This window comes from Lissotriton helveticus, chromosome 1_1 (assembly GCF_964261635.1).
Source record: "Lissotriton helveticus chromosome 1_1, aLisHel1.1, whole genome shotgun sequence".
Classification (NCBI taxonomy): Eukaryota; Metazoa; Chordata; class Amphibia; order Caudata; family Salamandridae; genus Lissotriton; species Lissotriton helveticus.
In genome coordinates this window covers 1,966,340,564-1,966,365,615 of record NC_136057.1, presented here as the reverse complement: position 1 = coordinate 1,966,365,615, position 25,052 = coordinate 1,966,340,564, and the positions used below count along the sequence as shown (strand labels likewise).

Below are 25,052 nucleotides of genomic sequence, written 5' to 3'. Positions count from 1 at the left end.
CTCTAGAGAGCATGGCGATCCGATTGATTTCACTATGGGAACAGTGTTTCGAGGAAGGATTGCCTCCTCAAATACTGTGTGACATCAGGGATCATGCTCATAAATTCCATCTCCAAATTGAAGAAGTGTATCAGAATGTGACGACGCTTTTGCATTATCGGGAACGGATGCACCGAAAGAGTGCCGCACCCCATGAGAGAGGTGCATCCTCTTTTCTTCCCGGAACTACCTGAAATAAAGGATAACGGGGCAATGTCACCAGAGCACGAGTGGACGCTAGACTTCAGGAACAATGGGTTTATACCCCTTGGAAACGAAGTGAGGTCCTTACGCTAAAAGCCCAGCTCCCCGACCCTCGTAAAAATCCTACAGCCTACTATAAAGAATTGGCCGAAGCCGCTAATTCCGCCATTATGACCATAGCTGATATCGAGCTGTTCTTTGGTCTCCTGATTCCAGTGGATATTTGGAGACAAATACATGATATGGACCATGTCCCCGAATTAGGAGGAACGTGGGATCAACAAAAAAATTGGGATAAGGAACGAAAGCCAGGTGAAAAACCCAGAGATGAAATATTAGCAGTACCAGATAAAATTGTTACGTACATGAAGACTCTTCGCCCTCCTAGAAAAGTAGACAGGGATAAATTGACAGCATGTAAACAGAAAAAGGATGAAAGTGTGTCGGATTTCTTTACTAGGTTTGAGAAAGTTTTCATAGATTTTAGTGGTCAGGATCTCTCTACAGAGGGAGGAATTTGATTGTTTGTAAATAGATTTGTTACAAACTTGCTCCCGGAGATTATGACCCGTCTTCAATCAGCTGAAAGTACGTGGACTACGGCTGCACCATCCGTTATTCTTAGTATGGCCCAATATTATGAGCATCGTGAAAATGAGAGTAAGGAAAAATCAGAGAAAAAGACTAAAGATCTAAAAACAAGAGTGCTATTGCAGCAAGTCAGTAGAGGGCAAAATTCAGGACGGGGAGTGCGAGGCTCATTTCAAAGAGGCCAGATGGCAGGAAGAGGTAGAGGAGGCCCTCCGAATATTGGGATAAACCAATGTTCTTATTGTAAAGAGGAAGGACATTGGAGGGCGGATTGCCCTCTGTTGTCTGCAAGAAACGGACCTAGTAGGGGGCAAGGTAGAGGTCGAGGGAACATAGATCGCAATAGTATGAGAAGGGAGGAGTCACGACATGAAGGTTCTCATAAAAATTATTTTGATGACCCTCAGAACAGACAATACTACAATGAGACTTATCAGGATGACCGGCATGAAGAGCGGGAATATGCATGAGACAGCCATGGACAGAGCGGGGGCCATATTACAGTACCAGTTGACCAAAAGGGACCTTATGTGAAAGGAGAACTGTTGGGTACATCAGGGAAGTTTTTAGTGGATACTGGGGCGATGAGTAGTTCAGTCGCCCACACACTGGTCCCAGGGGCAGCTCTGTCTGGCCAAAATAATGTATCAGTAGGATTCTCTGGAATACCGGTAGTGAGCCCCGTCTCAAAACCTCTGCCTTTTATGATAGGTCCTATCTCCATGTACACACCCTTTCTTCTAACTTCTAATTGTGGTGAAAACCTCTTAGGGTTAGACATTTTGAAGAAATTACATGCACGTATTTATTGTTCCCCCAATGGTGTTTTCCTAACAATGCAGAAACATCCTGTGAAAGAGACCTAATACTTTGCTAAAAATGAGACCTTGCCCCTTGAATTCTCTACCATTCCCCGGGCACTGTGGGCGACAGGGGACACTGATGTTGGTCTGTTAAGAATAGCCCCTGTGTCAATAACATTGAAACCAAATGCACAGAGGCCACGCATTCCCCAGTATAAGATTTCACCAGAAGGTGAACAGGCCTTGTTGCATATCATTTGTGACCTCATTGACAGGGGGGTGGTGGAAGAAACAGCTGCTAATGTTTGTAATAGTCCAATTTTGCCGATTCTGAGAAAGACACCAATTGATGGTGCCCCTGATTATAAGACTGCCTATCGTTTTGTGATCGACCTTCGAGCGGTCAATAAGATAGTAGTCCCTTAATACCCAGTGGTGCCGGATATTACAACGATTCTTACAATGATTCCCCCTACGGCCCAATATTTTTCTGTAATAGATTTAAAGAACGCTTTCTTTAGTATTCCAATTCACCCTGATAGCAGACATATATTCGGATTCTCATTAGGAGGCCAAAGCTTTAGATTTACGCGTGCACCCCAAGGCTATACAGAAAGTCCCAGCATATATAGCCAAGCTCTGAAGGCAGTACTGGATGAATTAATATTGCCTGCGGGTAATGCAATTATCCAGTATGTGGACGATATTTTGGTGGCCTCCGATACAGAGGAAGGCTGCAAAGAAGCAACTGTGAAATTGTTACATCATTTGGCTGATAAAGGAAATAAAGTCTCCCTCTCTAAATTTCAATATTGTTGACAGGAAGTGACCTACCTTGGCCACTTACTGTCGAAAGCGGGGAGACGACTAACACCAGAACGAATATCTGTAATTACTAATATGTCTGTACCCCGTACTCAACGTCATGTCCGTGCTTTTCTTGGCATAACCTCTTACTGTCGCCAATGGATTCCTAACTATTCACTTCTTTCTAAACCCTTGTGTTATTTGACTACCAAAGATGTGCATGAACCCCTACCCTGGACGGATGAATGTCAAGAAGCCTTTGACTCTTTGAAATCTGCTTTGTGTTCTGCACCTGTCCTGGGTACCCCGGATTACCGGAAGCCTTTTTCACTCTATGTGCACGAGTTGGACGGTTGTTCCCTTTCGGTATTAACACAAGATTTTGGCGGGAAACAGAGACTCTGTGCTTTCTTTTCATCAGTACTAGACATGGTCGCACAAGCCCTTCCCAGTTGCCTGAGGGCTACTGCAGCGATAGCGGTGGCCATTCGGCAATCAGAAGGTATAGTTTTGAATACAGAGCTCAGTCATGGTACTGCATGCTGTGGATATTCTGTTGAATAGAACTAAGACCCAGCACCTTACGAGTGCTTGTTTAACAGGATATGAACTGACATTGTTTGCACTCCACATTACAATTAGAAGATGTGCTACATTAAATCCAGCAACATTATTGCCTCTCCCTTCCAATGATACAAAGGATGATATTCACAATTGTATATTTAGAACTGAAGAAGAAACAAAAGGGCGTGTAGATCTTACTGACACCCCTTTACTCGAGCCCCAAGGAGAATTGTATGTGGATGGTTCTTGTTTTAAATTACCAGATGGTACTGCTACAGCTGCGTATGCCATTACGACCCTAAAAACGGTGGTGGAAACTGCTAGGATTTCACCTCACTCAGCACAGGCAGCTGAACTAATAGCTTTGTTACGAGCCTGTGAGATCAGTAAAGGCTTGAGAGTAAATATTTACACAGACATCCAGTACGCCTTCGGCATTGCCCATAGTTTTGGGAGGCTGTGGAGGGAAAGGGGTTTCTTTGCCACGCATGGCCAGAAAATTCAACACAGCCCTTTCATTGATAGTTTGTTATTTGCCTTAACACTACCAGAAAAAGTCGCCATCATTAAATGCAGTGCTCATCAGAAAATCATTGATTCTACGGGAAAGGGAAATGCTTATGCTGACTCGGTAGCTAAGGAAACAACGCAAACCAGCATGACTCCCATGTTCCCCAGTGCTTCAGCCCGGTGGGTGGCGGAAACATCTGTGTTTGACAATACCATTGAAAGCGTGAAAGAGTTGCAGAAAGAAGTGGGACAACTGGAAAAGAATGAATGTTGGAAAGATCGAACTGAGAAACCGCGTTGGTTACTTCCTAATGCATTGGTATATGCTGTAGTGACCATGGCTCATGGTCCAGCACACATAGGAGCGAAAGGTATTTGTGCAGTATTGGACCCAGTCTGGAATAACCCAGATATTCCTAAAACTGCAGTACATGTGGTTAAGTATTGCCCTGTGTGTTTGCGTTACAACTCAGGAGGTAGAGAATCTGTCCTGAGTGGAAATTTTGCACCGCCATCTCTGCCATTTGAAGTTTTACAAATTGATTACATACAGATGGAGAGAGTGAACAATTTGAAATATGTACTGGTGGTGGTTTGTGCTTTCAGTAAATGGGTTGAAGCCTACTCCACCAAAGAGGCCACTGCAGTTGCAACTGCTAAAGCTTTGGTTAAAGAATATTTCCCCCGATATTGTTTGCCCCGGATTATCTGGTCTGATAACGGGACACATTTCAATTCCTCGTTGGTACAGAGTGTTTGTGATGGTTTACAGATTAGACAAAAATTCCATGCAGCCAGGCACCCCCAGTCAGCTGGTCTAGTCGAAAAATAGAATGGTATATTGAAACTAAAGATGGCCACAATTTGTGCTAGTACCGGATTGAGATGGCCTGATGCCCTTCCTTTAGCATTATTGTCTCTGAGAACAACACCACACACAAGAACGGGGTTATCACCCTATGAGGTAATCTTTGGCCGTCCTGCCAATGTTTGGGGAGTCCCTAGGCCCAGGTCCTTTAGAGATATTGATTATCCTTTGATGACAAACTACTTGTATGCCTTGACTAAAGATCTGCGTTCTATTCATCAACAGGTATCCGAGACATTGCGGCCACTACCAGATGGTCCAGGACATCGGTTGGAACCAGGCCAGTGGGTTCTGGTGAGGAACTTTCAACGGAAGTCAAGTTTGGAACCGAAGTGGTCTGACCCCTACCAGATCATACTCGCTACGAGGTCGGCTGTGAAGGTGCATGGACGCAAACACTGGATCCATGCCGTCCACCTGAAGCGCCTCCCGCTCCCTTTGCCCTTTGATTTACAAAACCGCGAAGGAATTGCAAGCCAAGAAGGAGAGTCGCTTCAGAGCCTTGTACCTTTTTCAGAAGCCCGAGAAGAGGGACAGCCAAGTGAAGTGTTGCCCTCAGGTGACAGGGCAGCGGCTCAATCAGCGGTGGCCGTTGTTTCTGGTGCATCTTCCAGTTCGAATGTATCAGATGCCCTTGCAACCGAGTTGTTTTCTGACCAGGAGGTGCCTGTAACTACAGGCTGTAACTACGACCTGCGGCCCCGAAAACAGCACGGTACCCCAGTCTCTCGTGGAAGAAATTAGGGAAAGACTTAATTTGAGAAACATCGGATAGATACACTGGGGTACTGAGCGAGACACTGGACTGAACCCGTTGAGAGCTTGGAACACTGTGTTAAGTAGCTCTGTTCAGAAAGAAAGACTGAGTTGAGGGCTGCGGTTGTTCAACAGGATAAAGGAAGTTGTTTGCCGTCTTTTCCCTTTGATGAATGACAAGAGTCTACCTGTGAGGCTCTAAACGGACACAGGGAGGAAGTACCCCTCTGGTGGCGTGCGTGCTTTGTGGATACAAAGATAGTTTTGGACTTATAGAGAGGGACCGAGTTAGATCTGGACTTATAGAGACCATGTTTCCTTTTGCTCGATTCGCAATGGAGGATGAAAGGCCACTAGCCCCTCGGCGATATGTGGATATGATGCATTTGTTTTCTGGATGGTCCACCAGAGTGAAGGTGGCATTCGTTGCTTTTATTATTATCATTGCAGTAATTATGATGTGTGTGTTTGTATATTTAGAGTTTCAGCATCCTGTACAGAAGCTATTAGGAACTACCGTTGCCCCGGAAGAGCATTTCTTCTATTCTTTGCCCCCTCACAAGGCTAGACACAGAGAAACTTATATGAAGAACGCCTTTATTGAAATGTTGCACCAGACTCACAGCACCACAAACAAAACAAATTGTTGGGTATGTGGGTTACTTCCCTCAGTGATGCACCAGCACAAACTTTTCATCTCCTTACCAATGTCTTATCTAGCTAGCTGCGAAGCTTGGTTCCAACTGCTGTCTTTGATGTATTCACATTATGTAGCCGAACCAAAAATATATACTGAGAAAGATTATGAAGCCATTCTGAAGTATATAGAACAACATCAGGGATTTGATGCAGCAGGAAACGGGGAGAGGGCTCTTTGGACCCCAATGCTTGCATGAATGTATATACAGATTATAAGAATGTTACATGGTTAATGGAGGAAATGCAGGATTTTGAACTTTTTAATGACACTATGTACTTCCAGCATTTTAAAGAAAGAAATGTTACGAATGACAAAGCCTTGCCGATCCCCATCATCAATACTACCTCTCCCTTCTGCATTCAGGGAAGAGGTCATGTTAAGGTAGGAAAGAGCAGATGCAATTACACCTACACTTTACAGGTATATAGTACCCCACCTATGATTACTCCACCAGATGTCTATTTCGTCTGTGGTGAGAATGCATATAAATGGCTCCCACGGGGATGGGCAGGAAGTTGTTATCTCTCGTTCCTCTACCCTCCTGTGTATATTGCTCCGCCCGACTATCATAGAACTCATCAGTTAGTTCAGAAAGGGGTAGTGGTTAGCCGAAATATTAGGAGCTATGACACCGACAGTACTGATCAAACAGATACCTCCCTGCAGCAATTCGAATCTTTTGCGAAGGGTCTTACCTCCTTTTGGGGACCTATATTCAATAGTCGCAGTATTAGACGCTTGTCCCGAATAGTTGAGACCGTGGTCCAGACTACTACTGGGATCTTAACTAATATTACTGTGGAGCTTGCAGCGACGAGGCTTGTTTCGCTCCAGAACCGGATGGTTCTTGACGTCATCCTCGCAGATAGGGGCGGAGCCTGTCGTGTGATCGGCAGCTCTTGTTGTGTGTTTATTCCTGATTCAGCCCCTACCATACATCTTGCTATACAGAGACTTCAACTATTAGCCAGTGAAGCACATGTGGATAACAGCACCTGGTCCCTTAGCAGTTGGTTCCGGGGCCTTTTAGCTACCTGGGGTTGGAAGATATTCATGGTGCTGGCTGGACCTTTTGGAGTAATATTTACGTGTTGCCTGTGTCTCCAATGTGGCCCGGCCTGCTGCTCGTTTTGAGCAACTAGGATAACATCTGCTTTGAACTTCTCTCGTCAAGTCAAGGTTGAGAAGCAGATGATCCAAAAGGAAGTGTCAGACCTCATGCAGATCGATGAAGGGGTTTTTGTAGAATGAATCTGTTTATATTGGCTATAGTAGGCCAAAAGGGCCGTCTGTTGGGATAAAAATTAGATAACTCGCATTGTTGGCCTAATATATTCAATATAACCTTGTAATTATATCATCATGTAGTTATAGTTCACTACGATCACATATTAACCTATGATTCACTTTTGACTTGTTCGCTCCTATTGGTATAGCCGGAGCCATTTTGTTTCGTTTCTTTGTATACACGTACTGTTTCCCTGAAATCACGTGATTACGCTTTCTGCTCGAAAACCACGACGGCAGCCAAGCTGCCTACTGTAGTTGTTAGCCAGTAGCTCAAGGAAACCCAAGGTCACATCTGCCCTTCTGGTGGGATGCGCATATTCTAGCAAAACCTGTTTCTGTACTCCCCGGGCTACAGATAGACAGGGAGGCACCTTACTGACCTGCCCCCGGAATAGCTTAGGCCTAGGCTACTAGCAATCAATTGTGCCTTATATGGGTATTCCTCTTGGCTTACTGACAAGTTGTATCTTTCCATGTAAGGTGTCATCTTGAACGCATGAAACGTATATATGCTTTGTATTTTGAACGTGTAGTCAGTCTCCTCGGTGCACCTCCGAGGGTCGTGTAGACTGAGGCTCCCCTGCCAGGGCTTGTATTTGATGAATAAACAATTGAACTTTCTCCATTGCTGACTGACTTATTATTACAGAGTAAACGCATATGGGCTATTGGTAAGTATAGCCCGCTAGAATAATTTTGAATCCTTCACTTCTGAGATCAGACGAGATCAGGTGCTTTCAGGGTGATACGTCTTTAGGCTATAAGAAAGCTGACTTTGGGGCTCTTATCTTTACTCATTCGACTTCAGTACTGGCCACACACCCAGCAAGAGAGACAAGCCACCCTGACTCAACTAAAGCGAAACAAGCAAAAAAAGCCTACAGCAACTGAAATTCCCAGGGGGTCTCCCATACTGGAACTAACCAGGCCGACCCTGCTTATTTTCTGAGACCAGACAAGAACAGGTTCTTTCAGGGTGGTATTAACCAGGGCCGACCCTGCTTATCTTCTGAGATCAGATGGGATCATGTGCTTTCAGGGTGGTATGGCTGTAGGCTCAACGAACACGGACTTTGGGGCTCTAAGCATTATTCATTTGACATCAGTGCTGGCCACACAAAGCAAGCGAGACAAGCTACCCTGACTTACAAAGTGACACAAAAAAAAACCTACAGGACCTGGTATTCTTAGGCGGTCTCCCATCCTGGAACTAACCAGGCTTACCCTGCTTATTTTCTGAGACCAGACAAGAACAGGTGCTTTCAGGGTGGTATGGTCATAGCCTCTATGAACACTGACTTTGGGGCACTTAGCTTTATTCATTCGAATTCAGTGCTAGCCACACCAAGCAAGCGAGACAAGCCACCCTGACTCACCTAAAGCGAAACAAAAAAAAAAGCCTACAGGAGCTGGTATTCCAAGGACGTCTCGGATCCAGGTACTAACTAGGCCCAACCCAGCTTAACTTCTGAGATCAGATGATTTCAGGGTGGTATGGCCGTAGGCTCAATGAGCACTGACATTGGGGCTGTTAGCTTTATTCATTTGACTTCAGAGCTGGCCACACACAGCATGTGAGACAAACTACACTGACTCACCTAAAGCGAAACAAACAACAACAAAAATGCCTACAGAACCTGGTATTCCCAGGCAGTTTCCCATCCAGGTACTAACCACTGCCGACCTTGGTTATCTTCTGAGATCAGGTGCTTTCAGGGTGATATGGGCGTGGGCTTTAAGAACACTGACTTTAGGGCTCTTAGCTTTATTCATTCGACTTCAGTGCTGGCCACACACAGCATGCGAGACAAGCCACCCACCCTGAATCACCTAAAGCGAAATATAAAAATTTAAAAAGCCTACAGCACCTGGTATTCCTAGGCGGTCTACCATCGAGGTTCTAACCAGGCACAACACTGCTTAACTTCTGAGATCAGTCGAGATCAGGTGCTTTCAGGGTGGTATGACCGTAGGCTCAAAGAACACTGACTTTGGGGCTCTTAGCTTTATTCATTCGACTTCAGTGCTGGCCACACACAGCAAGCGAGACAAGCCACCCTGACTCACCAAAAGCGAAACAAAAAAAAAGCCTACAGGAGCTGGTATTCCAAGGAGGTCTCCCATCCAGGTACTAACCAGGCCCGACCCAGCTTAACTTCTGAGATCAGACGATTTCAGGGTGGTATGGCAATAGGCTCAAAGAACACTGACTTTGGGGCTCTTAGCTTTATTAATTCGACTTTAGTGCTGGTCACACACAGCATGGGAGAGGAGCCACCCTAACTCACCAAAAGCGAAACAAAAAATACAAAAAAGTCTACAGCAGCCTGTATTCCCAGGTGGTCTCCCATCTAGGTATTGACCAGGCCTGACCCTGCTTAACTTCTGAGATCAGAAGAGATCAGGTGCTTTCAGGGTCATATGGCCTTAGGCTCAAAGAGCACTAACTTTGGGGCTCTTAGCTTTATTCTTTTGACTTCAGTGCTTGGCACACAAAGCAAGCGAGACAAGCCACCCTGACTCACCTAAAGAAAAAAAAAAAAGAAAAAAACCTACAGCACCTGGTCTTTCCACGCAGTCTCCCATCCAGGTACTAACCAGGCCTGACCCACTTAACTTCTGAGATTAGACGCTTTCAGGGTGGTATGGCAGAAGGCTCAAAGAACACTGACTTTGGGGCTCTTAGCTTTATTCATTCAACTTCAGTACCGGCAACACACAGCAAACCAGACAATCCACTCTGACTCATCTAAAGCGAATGAAAAAAAAAAAGCCTACAGCACCTGGTATTCCCAGCCGGTTTCACAATCAGGTACTAACCAGGCCCGACCCTGCTTAACTTTTGAGATCAGATGCTTTCAGGGTGGTATGGCCTTAGCCTCTAAGAACACTGACTTTGGGGCTCTTAGCTTTGTTCATTCAACTTCAGTACTGGCCACACACAGCAAGCCAGACAAGCCACCCTGACACACCTAAAGCGAAACTAACAAAAAAATAGCATAGACACCTGGTATTAACAAGCGGTCTCCCATCCCGGTACTAACCAGGCCCGACCCTGCATAACTTCTGAGATCAGACGAGATCAGGTGCTTTCAGGCTGGTATGGCCATAGGCTCTAAGAACACTGACTTTGGGGCTCTTAGCTATATTCATTTGACTTCAGTACTGGCCACACACAGCAAACCAGACAAGCCACACTGATTCACCTAAAGCATTAAAAAAAGCCTACAGCCCCTGGTATTCTCAGGATGTCTCCCATCCAGGTGCTAACCAGGCTCGACCCTGCTTAAATTCGGAGAGCAGATGCCTTCAGGGTGGTCTGGCCGTAGGCTCTAAGACCACTGTCTTTGGTGCTCTTAGCTTTATTCATTCGACTTCAGTACTGGCCACACACAGTAAGCCAGACAGGCCACTCTGACTCACCTAAAGCGAAAACAAAAAAGCCTACAGCACCTGGTATTCCTAGGCGGTCTCCCATCCCAGTACTAACCAGGCCCGACCCTGCATAACTTCTGAGATCAAACGAGATCAGGTGCATTCAGGATGGTATGGCGTAGGCTCAAAGAACACTGACTTTTGGGCTCTTAGCTTATTTCATTTGACTTCAGTGCTGGCCACACACAGCAAGCGAGACTCACCTTGCTCGCTTGACTCACATAAAGCAAAACAAAAATTAAAACAAAAAGCCTATATGACCTGTTGTTAGAAATGGGATCTCTGGTTGACTATGGCTTGCGCCAAAGCCAGGCAGAGTCCACCACTCTAGTCAGGACAAGGGAGTCACAGGCCAAAGATAACCCCTACTCACCCCCTTGGTAGCTTGGCATGAGCAGTCAGGCTTATCACGGAGGCCATGTGTAAAGCATTTGCGCATGCACACAGCAACAACATCCCAGGCACACTACAAAAGGAACTCCACACAAGGTTATATCAAAAATAGCCTTCGTATTCTCATAACACATTAGAATAGTAATCACATTATTTATATTGTGCCACCTGGCACTAGGTAATTTCTACAAGGGATTATTTACACCTGACAGGGCCCACTGAACCACTGTCAGAACCATCACAATGCGAACTTAGTAAAAATAAGACGTATTATAAACGTAGAACCAGTAATCACTGATAACTACTATGCTCAGCATCAGCCTGTAACATAAACCACAATATGCACAGTATTACATTAGGCGCAAATTACATTCTGTGTCAACCTCACCAGCATAAACACAGTATGCAATCATCTCATAAGTCTAAACGCATTAGACCCTAACCTCCTAAGTGGAACTCACATTAGGAAATAATCTCAGTGGAACATAATCTCTCTAGCATAAACCATAATATGCAAACAACAGGGTGAGTAACCCATACTACATGAATTACATTTCCTAGCACAACATAAATCACAGCCTGGTGCCCTATTAACCTCACAGTCCCCCTGGCCAACTGCCCTTCTTGGAGGGGCTCAAATGCCCTGTGTCCAGAATATCAGGGCTGCTGCCTATGCAGCGAAATCCACGGGTGTAACTGTGCAAATCTAAACATAGCAGTTACCCACTACTTGCTGGGCAGCTTGGAAACTCACTGGCACCTCTGTGCCTCTGGTCCCACTCAGGGACATCTCACGCAATTGTGCCCAATTTGTTACAGCCCTTCACCTCTGTGCTCCCTGGAGCCCCATGTAGCATCAAACACCTGCCCCCATCATTGGTGTGGCCCGCTCTCTGGCAGGACCGCCCAGGTGCCGAAAATGCACCTCGATATGCCCCCAAAGACACGGGGCCCTCTGGGGCTCTTTTGCTTTCACAAGAAACTGCCCAAAAAAGAAACTGCTCCTCAGGTGTGGGATCGGCCCGCTGCCATACGGGGCCACTCTGACTCTGTGCCTCACACCGGCACTATCTCCCAGAATCACCAAGGAGCCACACTCACCGCCTGGGGCAAAGGCAAGGCTCTCCTCTCTCTGCTGAGGACCAACATGACTTCTCTCACGGTGCAGGGCTTCCCTTCATCCCTGGGAGCCCCGCGCTGCCACCGGCAGCCTCTGCTGCTTTTTCTTCTTTCACCCAGGCTCTGGTCCAGCATAGGGTGGGCTCCCGCCTGGATTCTCTCTCTCCTTCACCCAGGCCCCCTCCTGGGACCCGGGACTTTGGCACAGCCAGGACCAGCGCAGGGCTTCCCTTCCTCACAGGAGCCTCGCTCTACACTCGCGTCTCCAGTGGGAGTGACTTCCTTTTGTGAGGCTGAAGTCCCGCCCCACTCTAGGCATCGTGCTGCCTGACTTCCTTTCCGGCCTCCGGCCGTGGCGTTGGACACGGGGTGGGCTCCCGATTTGAAATAAAGGCCTTAGGGGACAATGAGAGGTAGGCTCCCTCCTAACTTAGAACATAGAGCGAGGTGGGCACTCGTCCGCCTAAAAGTAAAATCATCAGCAGAAACGCAGGGTGGGCTCCTGCTAAAGGCAGGACGGGGCAATCCCTACTCTGGGTATTTCCTCTAGAAACAAATTCTGCAGCTCAGCGCTGCTGAGCCCACGCGCTCTTCTTGGGGAAGAAAAAGGTCTTCCAGGTCCTTAAGGTGTCAGGGGCTAGGCGGGGCCCAGGGAGGCCAGCACACAGGACCCTCCAGCAGGGAGGCAAGCCCCCACGGTGGTTCCTCCTGGGCCCCAGGAGCAGCAAGCCCCTACGAGTACAGGAACAAGAAGTGAACATTTTCATGGGGTCAAAGCCCATACTTTTATACACCTTTTCTCCTTTGTGTCACAGCACAGGGCTTGGTGATACCAGTCAGGACTCGTTTAGAGGGAATTTGGAGCACTTTGTTTTGGCCAGCCCCTCTCCCCTTTGTAATGTGGAGGCTCAGTGATCATAAACACCACAGGGGGCGGAGCCAGCATTGTACAGCCTGGGCACAGTCCTATACAGAGTCAGGGGATTTCTTCTCCCACTACTCTCAGCCCAGGTGTCTCATTCAGCCTAGCTGACACACTCGGTCCCTCCTGGAGCCACCCATACCTCTCAGCTCCTGTCACTCACAAGCCAAACATGTAATTCACATTAGGCAGGCATACACATAGCACACAGAAATGCTAAAAGTGGTATTTCTCCACCAGTCACCATAAATCTGTGCACACCATTGCGCAGCATTTATTCTCACAAGTTCATACATACTAAACTCGACCCTGCCTGCCTCTCGTACCAGGAATTACCATGGACACACTTAGCCCCCATGCATTCCTATGGGAGGGCAGGCCAATCTCACCACATGCACTCAGAGAGCGCACAAACTTTTCACTGGGCCGCAGTGCTAAAGTGCCCAGAGGCATAAAACCACAACCACCATGTCAGAGCTTAAGTGTCAGGGCACAGTTCCTTCCTCAGGATTTGGACGTGAAGATACAATGAACCCACCTCTCAATACCTTCAACTCTGATTTGATATAACAGAGTATTAAAGTGATCGAGCGTGGGAAAGGGAATTAGGATGGAAACAGCTGGGAATGAGATCTGAAAAGGAAAAGTTATTTACAATACTTTGACATAAACAGAATACTAATAATGTGTCTCGAGAGAGAGTTCTGTCAATAAGAGCCTAAAGAGTTTCACTTTTGTTCAGTATCACAATATCTCTGTAAATATGCATACGAGTTATCAACATTCATAATGACTCTATAAATATGCACATGAGTTATCAGCACTCATAATAATTCTGTATGCTAATGAATCGTCAGCTCTCAAAAATGGCTCAGTAAATATGCATACAAACTATTAGTACTTTCACAGTTAAAATTAGGATTGTTTCCTTAAGTAAAAATGAAGTCTTTTGTGAATAGTTCTCCTAATGGTACCTTTTCTCTAAACTTGTGCTCGCGATCAACTGAATTATGCCAATGCGCTGGAAATCAAGATTACGGAGTTGTTTTGTCTCAACACAACTTCGTAAGAATTATAAAACACTCTTACCAGGCAGAGTACGACCTACTCTGAAAGTTCGCATTCATGCCACTTTCATGTCGAGGGAAGATGCCGCTTTCATGCCGAGGGAATCACTGCGGGAGCCGGCGTGTGCCCGAGACATGCAGTGGGGACCTGTCGTGAACAAGGAATCGCCGAGGAGAGCCAAGAGCTCAAATTGAAAGAGCTCCTCACTGGAAATTCTCAAAAGACCACTAGGCTCACCTGAAGCACCGACAATGCTTCGCTCAGAAAACGAAGCCGGAGCAGGAAGCAAGAGGTCCTCACACGGGAACATCTAGGGAATAGTGAGCACGGAAGAAAGGGAGTGGCAGCTGACGTAAACGTTGCCACGTTCATCGTGCAGTCCCTCAGGCATGATGAGACATGTAGTTCACCACAAGAAAACCTCCCATGAAAGGCAATAAACAGTTATGGTAGCTCCAGGGACAAAACCAAATTAAGAGACAAAACATAAAAGGCAACCAAAACAAGTTGTTAATAAGGAGAGCACTAACCCCATCTTTGTGTTACCATGGCTGCCTCATGCACTTCGCCACAACGCACTTTAGCACATAGTGGCATAAGCACACGACTCTGAATTGCTTTAGGGATACGGGAATTGAATGGGGTGGGCCCTAGACCACGTGCCGCCCTAGACCTGACAGTACTTAGCCCTCCCCAGTGCGATCTAGGGCCCGGCTTTTGAGGATAACGGAGTGGAAGCGTCTCACTAAACGTGGAGCGTGAACATTTCCTGCAGGCTCCCATGAGTCATTTACAGGACCATATCCCTTCCAAGATATCAAATACCACAACACAGAACCCCTGAATTTTGGATTCAAAATGTCACATACTTCATAGTCCCAATGACCCTGAATTAAGAGAGGTGTTGGACCTTCTGGGCATTTATCACTGGCAGGTTTTAAAAGAGAAGTGTGAAACACTGGGTGAATACGCAAGGACCGAGGCAGTTTCAACCTATAAGTAACAGGGTTAACTTGACGTACAACCGTGTATGGACCAATACATTTTGGATGAAATAAACTCTTGACTTTGAAGGCAACATTTTTAGTGGACAGCCACACTTTGTCCCCTGACCGATAGAGTGGGCAAGTCTATGGTGCTTATCGTATTGTAGTTTATAGTTTTGTTTGGCCTTAGTTAGGTTCTTCTGAAGCCGTTGATGTATTCGTTGCATGTGGAGAACAGTATTCTGAACAGCTGGTGTGTCAGAACTTGCCTTAGGTAATAAGACTGGTATAGTATTGGGAACATAACCGTACAAGCCAATGAAAGGGGGTGTACCAGTGGAGGAATGCTGTGAGGTGTTATAAGCTAATTCTGCCATCCATAGTAAGTCCAATCAAGAGTGCTTTGCTTCTGCAGTGTAACAACGTAAATATTGCTTTAGAGTTTGGTTGAGTCTCTCGGTTTGGCCATCAGTCTGAGGGTGGTAACTCGTTGACATGTTCAACGTGATTTGAAGAGTTCGACACCATTGTTGCCAGAATTTAGATGAAAATTGAGATCCAAGATCAGTAAAAGTAAAGCAGGTAATCCATGCAAACGTACTATTTGTTGTAAAAATATTTGTGCCAATTGACTGGAAGGTGGTAACTTTTTACAGGCAATAAAATGAGCATATCTCGTCAAACTGTCTATCACTACTAACATAACTATGTTGCTGCACTGGAGGTAATCCTGTGATGAAATCCATTGAAACATGTTTCCACGGTGTGGAAGGCGTAGGAAGAACCTGAAAAAAACCCTTTGGTTTACTGTGATCGGATTTGCTTCTTGCACGCGTTTTGCACTCTTGAACCATTCTCGCAATGTCTTTGGTCATAGTGGCCACAAGAAAGTTTGTTGTATTTTCTCTATGGTTTTCTTAGATCCTGGGTGACCTGCCAACGGAAGTGTGTGTAGCCAATGAAAAACTGTTTCTTGAAGTTCTCTGGTGGGTAGATACACTTGTTGTTCATGAAAGGGTATCCCTTGTTTCACAGTTTGCTTACTGTTTTGTTTAATCCAATTTGACCAAGAAGTAGGGGGAATATTTTTATGAATGTTCTCCAAAACTTTTTCTGCTGATAATACACATAACACTTTAGTAGGGGTGATAATGGATTGAGGTGTTCCTTCTTACTTATGTAAAGAGGAATCCTTTCTAGACAAGGCATCCGCTTTTTTATTGTCTAGTCCAGGTCGATATGTTACAATGAAATCATATTCTGCAAAGAACATCATCCAACGCAGCTGGCGCGGTGCTAAAACCCTTGCTGGTTTCTGTGATCAGTGTATACTGTGACAGTAAATCGTGCTCCTAAAAGATAGTGTCGCCAATCTTTGAAGGCATTGTGAATGGCAAGCAATTCCTTCTCTGCAATTGTATAATTCTGTTCGGCAGCGTTAAACTTTCTGGACATATATGCCACTGGGTGTAACTGTCCTGTATTTGAGTGTCTTTGTGAAAGAATAGCACCAATGGCAACATCTGAGGCGTCTGCTTTTACTATGAATGGCTCTTGTACATCTGGGTGCCTTAAGATTGGGGCAACGGTAAAAGCCCTTTTTAGGGCTCAAAAAGCAGTATCAGCTTCAGAAGACATTCAAACTTCACCTTTTCCGCAACAGTCGTGTGATTGGGGCTACTAAAGTTGAAAAATGATCGAGGAATCGTCGATAGAAATTTGCAAAGCCTAAAAAGCATTGCACATCTCTGATAGACTTAGGTACTGGTCAATCTGCAACTGCTTGTATCTTTCTGTCAGTCATTTTCATTCCAGATGGTGTCAAAATTATTCCTAAAAACTCCACTTGAGTAACATGAAAATCGCACTTTGATCATTTACAGTATAAATGATGCTTTTGTAAAGTGGTCAAAACCTTCTTAACATGACTTTCATGGACGTCTACTGTTTCTGAATAGATCAAAATGACGTCTATGTATACGATGACAAATAAATCCAGGTATTCACGTAACACATCGTTTAGAAAGAATTGAAACGCAGCAGGTGCGTTGCAAAGCCCAAAGGGCATAACTAAATATTCGAAGAGACCATATCGTGTTTTAAAGGCGGTCTTCCATACGTCTCCCTTTCTGATACAAACCCAGTGATACGCTCCCCTTAGGTCCACTTTAGTATAAATCACTGCTGTTTTTACTTGATCCAAAAGGACAGGAATCAACGGAAGGGTATATTTTTTTAATTGTGATCTTATTTAATGCCCTATAATCAATACATATTCTCAATTCACAGTTCGCCTTCGGAATAAAGAAGAGCGGAGACGTTGCTGGAGACCAAGATGGACGTTTGAAACCGTTCTCCAGATATTGATCAAGATATTGCCGCAAATTATGATTTTCGTGTTCAGATAAAGCATAAATTTGGTACACAAGAACCAGGCATCAGATCTATTTGACAGTCATACGACCGATGTGGTGGAAGAATGGCAGCCTTAGATTCAATGAAAACATCATGGAATTGTGCATATTGTTTAGGCAAGATGATTTATTTTTCCTTGGCTGTGGCTATATGTCCTTGTACTGTTTTATCGGTGACTTTCGTTGTAGAAAGGCAGTGGGTTAGACAATTAATGGAAAGAAAATTAAGTTCTCTTCTTTGCAATCAATCAGAGGGTTATGTGGACAAAGCCAAGGCTTCCCTAAAATGAAACCATATTGTGGAGCTTGGATAACATCAAACTGTAACTCCTCAGAATGTTTCTGTTCCTTAGCGTCTGTACAAAACTTGCAAACTTTTGTAGTTTGCATAGTCACTGGACCTCCAGACAACATTTTTCCATCCACGGCTTGTACAATTTCTGTTTTTTGCTTTTTTACACATACTATATGTAACCTTTGAGCCGTTTTTAAATCAACGAAATTACCTGTTGCACCTGAGTCCACTAGTACTTCTAACTGATGGACTGTGCTGTTAATCATAATCTGTACTGCTAAACGGAAATGAGCCTTGTAATTTGTGACACAAGAATATATGAAGGGAAGGCAAGAGTACCTAAGAGAACCCCTTCCAAACAACTTGGGCAAATCAGTTTTCCGTCGACTTTTCAGTATAAGCCACAACAGTTTTTACAGTGAGATTTTTTCCTTTAGGTTTTATAGGACATTCTTTAACAAAATGCCCTTTCCGGCCACAGAACAGACATTGCCCATTCTTATGACGAGTGTCTTTTTCATTCTTCGACCAGGGCTATTGAATGGTACCGATTTCAATGGGCTCTACAGCTGCGTCAGAAGTAATAGGTTGCACTCTGGACCTTTCTGGGCACCAACCTGATCTGTCTGGTCTTTTCTTTTCACTCTTTCCGCTAGTCAGTGATCCAATCGCAAGGTCAGATTTATTAATTCAGGACACGTAGTAGGTTGAGGATCAATCTGTGCTAGGACATCTTTAAGATCATCTTTCAGTCCTTGGTAGAACAAAGCCGCCCTTTTTTCCTCAGCTATTAAGCAATTGAACTGTGATAAATATGAGATTAGATCTTTGTTTCCCTGCTTTAATTCTAGCAGTTCTCGGTCAGCCGACAGAGTAACTGCACGTCGATCAAAAACCTTCTCAAACTCTTCCACAAACTTCCACCAATTGTACAATAAGAGGCTGTCTTGTTGCACCAACGGAACAGCCCAGGTGGCCGTGTCTCCAGACAGATAAGATATTAGAAAGGCAATTCTGGATTGTGGATCTGGAAATGCAGTAGGTCTGCATGTAAAATGTAATTCCACCTGAGTCAGAAATATTTGGACCTTGGAAGGGTCACCAGAAAAACACTCAGAAGGAGCCAATGGAATCTGAGAAGGAATGTTCACAACAATGTTAGTGGAGGGCTGTGGACCTACTCTCGACGTGGGTGTTGTGGCCTGGAGAAAAGTACTACCAATGCCTTGTTGTTGTAATCGGTCTAGCTTATCGGATAGTGTTGCTGTAATGTTTTTTGCATCCGCTAAATCCCTCCGCATCTGATTAATGACCTTCATAAGATCATGTAAGGTGGCCATTGTATCCACTCGTACAGACCAGGAGGAATAAAAACCGTGGGCTCACTATTCTGACAGGGCGCACTTCCTTTCTCAGGATCTGTACGTGAAGATAGAATGAACCCACCTCTCAATACCTTCAACTCTGATTCGATATAACAGAGTATTGAAGTGATCGACCTGGGGGAAGGGAATTAGGATGGAACAGCTGGGAAGGAGATCTGAAAAGGAAAAGTTATGTACAATACTTTGACATAAACAGAACACTAATAATGGGACTCAAGAGAGTTCTGTCAATAAGTGCCCAAAGAGTTTCACTTTTGTTCAGTATCACAATATCTCTGTAAATATGCATATGAGTTATCAACACTCATAATGATTCTGTAGATATGCTTATGAATCGTCAGCTCCACAAAATGGCTCAGTAAATATGCATACAAGCTATTAGTACTTTCACAGTTAAAATTAGGATTGTTTTCTTAAGTAAAAATGAAGTCTTTTGTGAATAGTTCTCTTAATGGTACCTTTTCTCTAACTTCTGCTCGCGATTAACTGAATTATGCAAATGCGCTTGAAATCAAGATTACGGAGTTGTTTTGTCTCAACACAACTTTGTAAGAATTATAAAACACTCTTACCAGGCAGAGTGCGACCTACTCTGAAAGTTCGCATTCATGCCACTTTCATGCTGAGGGTATCACTGCGAGAGCCGGCGTGTGCCCGAGACATGCAGCGGAGACCTGCTGTGAACAAGGAATCGCAGAGAAGAGCCAAGAGCCCAAATTGAAAGATCTCCTGACCGGAAAGCCTCAAAAGACCACTAGGCTTGTAGTGTAGTTTCTATCATCCCAATAGGCTCTGCGCATTGGAATAATACCTACAGCAGTAAAGGCCTAGGCCAGACGTTAACTAGGTCTACTACTGTCGATACTAGACTTAAAGTTTTGGGTTTGCCAGCTTAGCTCAGAGTTCACTAGAAACTTTCTCGAATGTTCAGGAAAGAATTAACTCCCCTGATTAGACAAGAAGGGATTTAGTTTCTGACAACCATAGAACATGACAACGTTGCTCTCCCCTAATCAAGAGTAAATCTCGAGAGTCGTGTGAACAAAAGGCAATTTATTTTACTCAGTCAGTACGTGCATTCTTAGTCTCATCAGAATGTAGAGAAAAGGAAGAGACGGGCGTGTTCAATAAAAAGGTGTTATTTATTGATCAGTCTCTTTTCTCGTACAAGAGAAATGGATCGATATTATTGCAATACTTATAGCTAAGTAAAGTGCATACATTAAAAGCAATAGTATAAAATAATACTGTAAAAACATTGATATGGTTTCTAAGCCATAAGATGTTTTAAAATGAATAAAATATATTACATACACATATACATTTGACTAAACGTACTCAACTGGTGTTTCTAGATACGCCTACCCCGTGTACCTGACCTAAGTCTAATACGAGGGCGGGAATAGAAAGTTACAGTTTAAGTTAAGTTTGTTTTTGCCAAGTGAATAACTAAAGAATTCTCTGTGAGGGGTTATTCAGTTCTGTACCTGGAAGTTAGGATGAATGAGGGATGGTATCTCTCTCTCTGGTCTCGATATTCCAGGCTGCCTGCGAGGGCTACCCAGAAACGCCGGTGCTGGATTCTCGGCAGGAGAAAGCAGCGCGTCTCTCAGCGCGTCAGGAAGGCGGGGCTGCTGCCAGCGGGGTCTGCTCTGCTCTTGGCTTCGGCAAGTATGGCTGCTCCGTCTCGTCACCACGCGTGTGTTTGCATAGGGCAAGATCGGTAATATTTATACCCTTAAGGTGCCGAGATTGACGTAAGGATGGACATAGATACGTCAATAAAGATGTCATACGACTTGCTCGTTAGCACATTCTTTTACTGAAGTTCTCGGTGAAATCAAAACAATGGCCGCAGGGTTTTGCCCAGGTTGTCATAGGTTTGATTTGTTATGAGAACTCCGTATGCCTTATCAGGGGCTGGAGGAATATCGCTTGTCTAATTAGATCGCAAGCGTTATGACCTAATCAGATAACACGTTCCTGTGCCGTAGTGTGACTGCGTCAGATAACGGTATCTGCATCATGGGGGTTTTCTGCCTCATGGGCTGACTGCTAGTTAACTTGTTGGTTTGTTTAACTAGAATAGGGTCAGGAATAGGGGGATCGATTCAGAACCTATAGGAATACATGACAGGCTCACCTGAAGAACCGGCAAAGCTTCGCTCAGAAAATGAAGCCGGAGCCGGAAGCAAGAGTCCCGCACACAGGAACATTCAGGGAATAGTGAGCACAGAAGAAAGGGCGTGGCAGCTGACGTAAACGTTGCCGCGCTCACCGTGCAGTCCCTCAGGCATGATGGGACATGTAGTTCACCACAAGAAAGCCTCCCCTGAAAGGCAATAAATAGTTATGATAGCTCCAGGGCCAAAACCAAATGAAGAGACAGAACGTAAAAGGCAACCAAAACAAGTTATTAATAGAGCACCAACCCCATCTTCGTGTTACCGTGGCTTCCTCATGCTCTTTGCCACAACGCACTTTAGCACATAGTGGCATAAGCACACAACTCTAAATTGCTTTAGGGATACGTGAATTGAATGGGACGGGCCCTAGACCACGTGGCGCCCTAGACCTGACATTAAGGCAAAAAGTTCAGGGGTGAACCTGCCAAAAAGGGCCAAGTTCACCACAACCCCCTTCCAGCCAAAACGCAGGGCAGACCAATCACCATCGTGATGGGCTTACCCTGCTTGGGGCGATAGAACACGGACGCGGACCAGCACTGCAGGGACACCCTCAGGTTCTACGCCATTCTGAACCCAAGTTGGTTCTCTCTGAAAAAGCCAGGACCAGGCCCTAGGCCATCCAGATACCACTGGCCCTTGCCAATCTACAGAGTGGGGGGCAGTAACCCCTGGCATCCAATAGCCGTTCTCCACTCTCCCTCTCAGTGTAGTTCCAAACTACCACTGATCCTTCAACCTAGGGTCGGCACCATCAGGCTGACCAGAGGTCAGGGTCACCCTACATCTACTTCTGGAGTTGTGCACTCTCCCAGGAAAAGCACACCCAAGACACAACTCTCCCACCAGTTCAGGACCTCTCTCCATCAACTGGTCTACCACCCGGGATCCACATTTACCGGATGCCCGGGGTCAGAGGCGAGGACTCCCTCCCTCAGCACCCCCTTCCAGAGTTCTGCACCCTCCCACTGTAGAGCAGGGTCCCTTCACTTAAGATGGGTCCCACCTGCTCTCAGGGTAGTACTACCACACTCAGCCAGGGACCCTAAAGATCCCGGCTAGGCATGGCCCACCCCTTCTGGGAAACACAGGGTCCCTTTCCTTTAAGATGGACCCCACCTGTGGTCACAGGGGTACCCCTAGAAGGCAAACCAGCCAGGACACTGATTACAGCTATCCTGCCGTTCAGGTCAGTAAACACCTGCTCCTAGCTCCCCAACCCAGGGACACTATCCTTTGACCAGATGCCTGGCGAACCAGGACTTCACAGCGATCACGCATGCCCCCGAGGGTGACACATAACTAATCTGTCGTGTGACAGTCTGCCTAGCTCTAATCTCGTGATCTCCTGTCCACCTGACATGGCACAGAGAGCCCCCAGGACATAAGTGGCGTCACCATGGTCACTCATTGGTGGCTCAGCCCTTCTGGCTGGCCCCTGACCCAATGGTTCTTTCACTGGGCACTCTTTCCCCCTCTCACCCATCAAACAGAACTTCTGTACCCTTCACTTAGGAGCGGTACTGCCCAACGCCAGGAACTCTGGAGCTCTGGTTACAGACACTCCACGTCCTCTAGACACTGGAAGATCCTCCTCAAATGGCCTACAAGTACAGTCTAGGCCCACAACTTGGCGCTCCCTTAGGGAACCCGCCAGCCCCTGAGACGAGGTTTCGGGCCATCGTGGGACACACCGTCCCACACTCACTCCGTCTCCACTGAGACAGAACGTGAGCCCCTACACCCGTCCCATTCCACCGGGACCTAGCTGGGCTACACTGAACCTCTTCCACCACACAGGACCGGAACATACCAAAGACACTACTTTTGGAATCACTCCCCAATGCCTCTGCAGGCCTTCCAGCACACAGCCAGAGGTCCACCTCCCGTGCAAGCTCCTTATCACCAAAATAACTCACACCCACTCGTCCAGTGCAACACACCACTCATCCACACACGCCCTCCAAGAATGGTAAGACAGTTCCCTACTGCCCCTGAATCTCAACCTGTACCCCTCTTACTGAGCACCAGGTAACATACTCTGGGAACAGGAATGGGGCTTCCTGCACTGGACTCACTTCAGCTGCCACCACTGGATCCACCCTACTGGGAAGTCCAGACAACTCAGACCACACTCAGGGGATCACCACCCTCCCGAGCAAGCTTTTTCTCCAAGCTCCCTTTCTTCCCTCCTATCCACCCACACCTCTGGGGACAGGAAAAGGGATGGGGCACTGGACCCAGCAAGTGTCTCCCTATGTATGGGAACCTTCCCACCTACTGGCATTCCCGCCTTGTCATTTTCTCTCTTCTGCCACCAAACATAAAAGAGCAGAAAACACCATTTAAAAATGATACTCGAAGAGAAAACAAAATCAGAAACAATAATCCCCAAACATGTGATTCTCTAAACGCAGAGTTTTGTAGTGCAACCAGTTGTCGCTCTGGTACTGCGCAAAAGCAAGTCCCATCTTCACCGCTGACAGCCAATGTTAGAAATGGGATCTCTGGTTGGCTAAGGCTTGCGCCAAAGCCAGGCAGAGACCACCACTCTAGTCAGGGTAAGGGAGTTACACGCCAAAGATAACCTCTGCTCACCCCCTTGGAAGCTTGGCACGAGCAGTCAGTCAGTCAAGAGGAACTCCACACAAGGATATATCAAAAATAACCTTTGTATTCTCATAACACATTAGAATAGTAATTACATAATATACATTGTGCCACCTAGCACTAGGTCATATCTACAAGGGGTTATTTACATCTGACAGGGCCCACTGGACCACTATCAGAACCATTACAAAGCGAACTTAGTAAAAATAAGACATATCATAAACGTACAACCAGTAATCACTGGTAATCACTGTACTCAGCAACAGTCTGTAACATAAACCACATTATGCACAGTATCACATTAGGTGCGAATTAGATTCTGCGTCAACCTCACCAGCATAAACACATTATGCAATCATCTCATAAGTCTAAACGCATTAGACCCTAACCTCCTAAGTATAACTCACATTAGGAAATAATCTCAGTGGAACATAATCTCTCTAGTATAAACCATAATATGCAAACAACCTCATAATCATAAAAAACACATTTAGAGGCATCAAACAGGGTGCATAAATCATACTACATGAATCACATTTTGTAGCACCACATAAATCACATTAGGGCCTGGCTCCCTAATAATCTCACCGTCCCCCTGGCCAACTGGCCTTCTTGGAGGGGCTCAAATGCCCTGTGTCCAGAATGTCAGGGCTGCTGCCTATGCAGAGAAATCCACTGGCGCAACTGCGCAAACCTAAACGTAGCAGCTGCCCACTATTTGCTGGGCAGCTTGGAACCTCACTGGCACCTCTGTGCCTCTGGTCCCACTCAACGACTTCTCACGTAATCGTGCCCAATTCACTGCAGCTGCCTGCGCTGGTGCGGCACAGCTGTGGCACTTCTCATAAAGGGGGCCCGACACCTCTTTGCCCACTGGACCCCCACGTGGCATCAAACACCTGACCCCAATGTTGGGGTGGCCCGCTCTCTGGTGGGACCGCCCAGGTGCTGACAATGTGCCTGAATATGCCGCCACAGACACGGGCCATCTGGGGCTCTTTTGCTTTCACCAGAAACTGCCCAACAAAGTAACTGCTCCTTAAGCATGGGAGCATCCCGCTGCCACATGGGCCGCTCTGACTCTATGCCTCGCACCATCACTATCTC

The 25,052-nt window shown here is 45.9% G+C and overlaps 1 non-coding gene and 5 pseudogenes across 1 annotated transcript; all 6 read right to left on the bottom strand.

Moving 5' to 3' along the window:
- Positions 1-8,988: 8,988 nt before the first annotated feature.
- Positions 8,989-9,107, bottom strand: LOC144779662 (5S ribosomal RNA; annotated as a pseudogene).
- Positions 9,108-9,219: 112 nt separating this feature from the next.
- On the bottom strand, positions 9,220-9,328 carry LOC144777433 (5S ribosomal RNA; annotated as a pseudogene).
- A 118-nt stretch (positions 9,329-9,446) lies between these two features.
- LOC144780840 (5S ribosomal RNA) lies at positions 9,447-9,565 on the bottom strand (annotated as a pseudogene).
- Positions 9,566-9,903: 338 nt separating this feature from the next.
- Positions 9,904-10,012, bottom strand: LOC144777345 (5S ribosomal RNA; annotated as a pseudogene).
- A 116-nt stretch (positions 10,013-10,128) lies between these two features.
- On the bottom strand, positions 10,129-10,246 carry LOC144781050 (5S ribosomal RNA; annotated as a pseudogene).
- Positions 10,247-10,573: 327 nt separating this feature from the next.
- On the bottom strand, positions 10,574-10,691 carry LOC144778857 (5S ribosomal RNA). Its single transcript, XR_013600642.1, has one exon. It is a non-coding gene; the product is annotated as a 5S ribosomal RNA (ribosomal RNA).
- Positions 10,692-25,052: the final 14,361 nt, after the last annotated feature.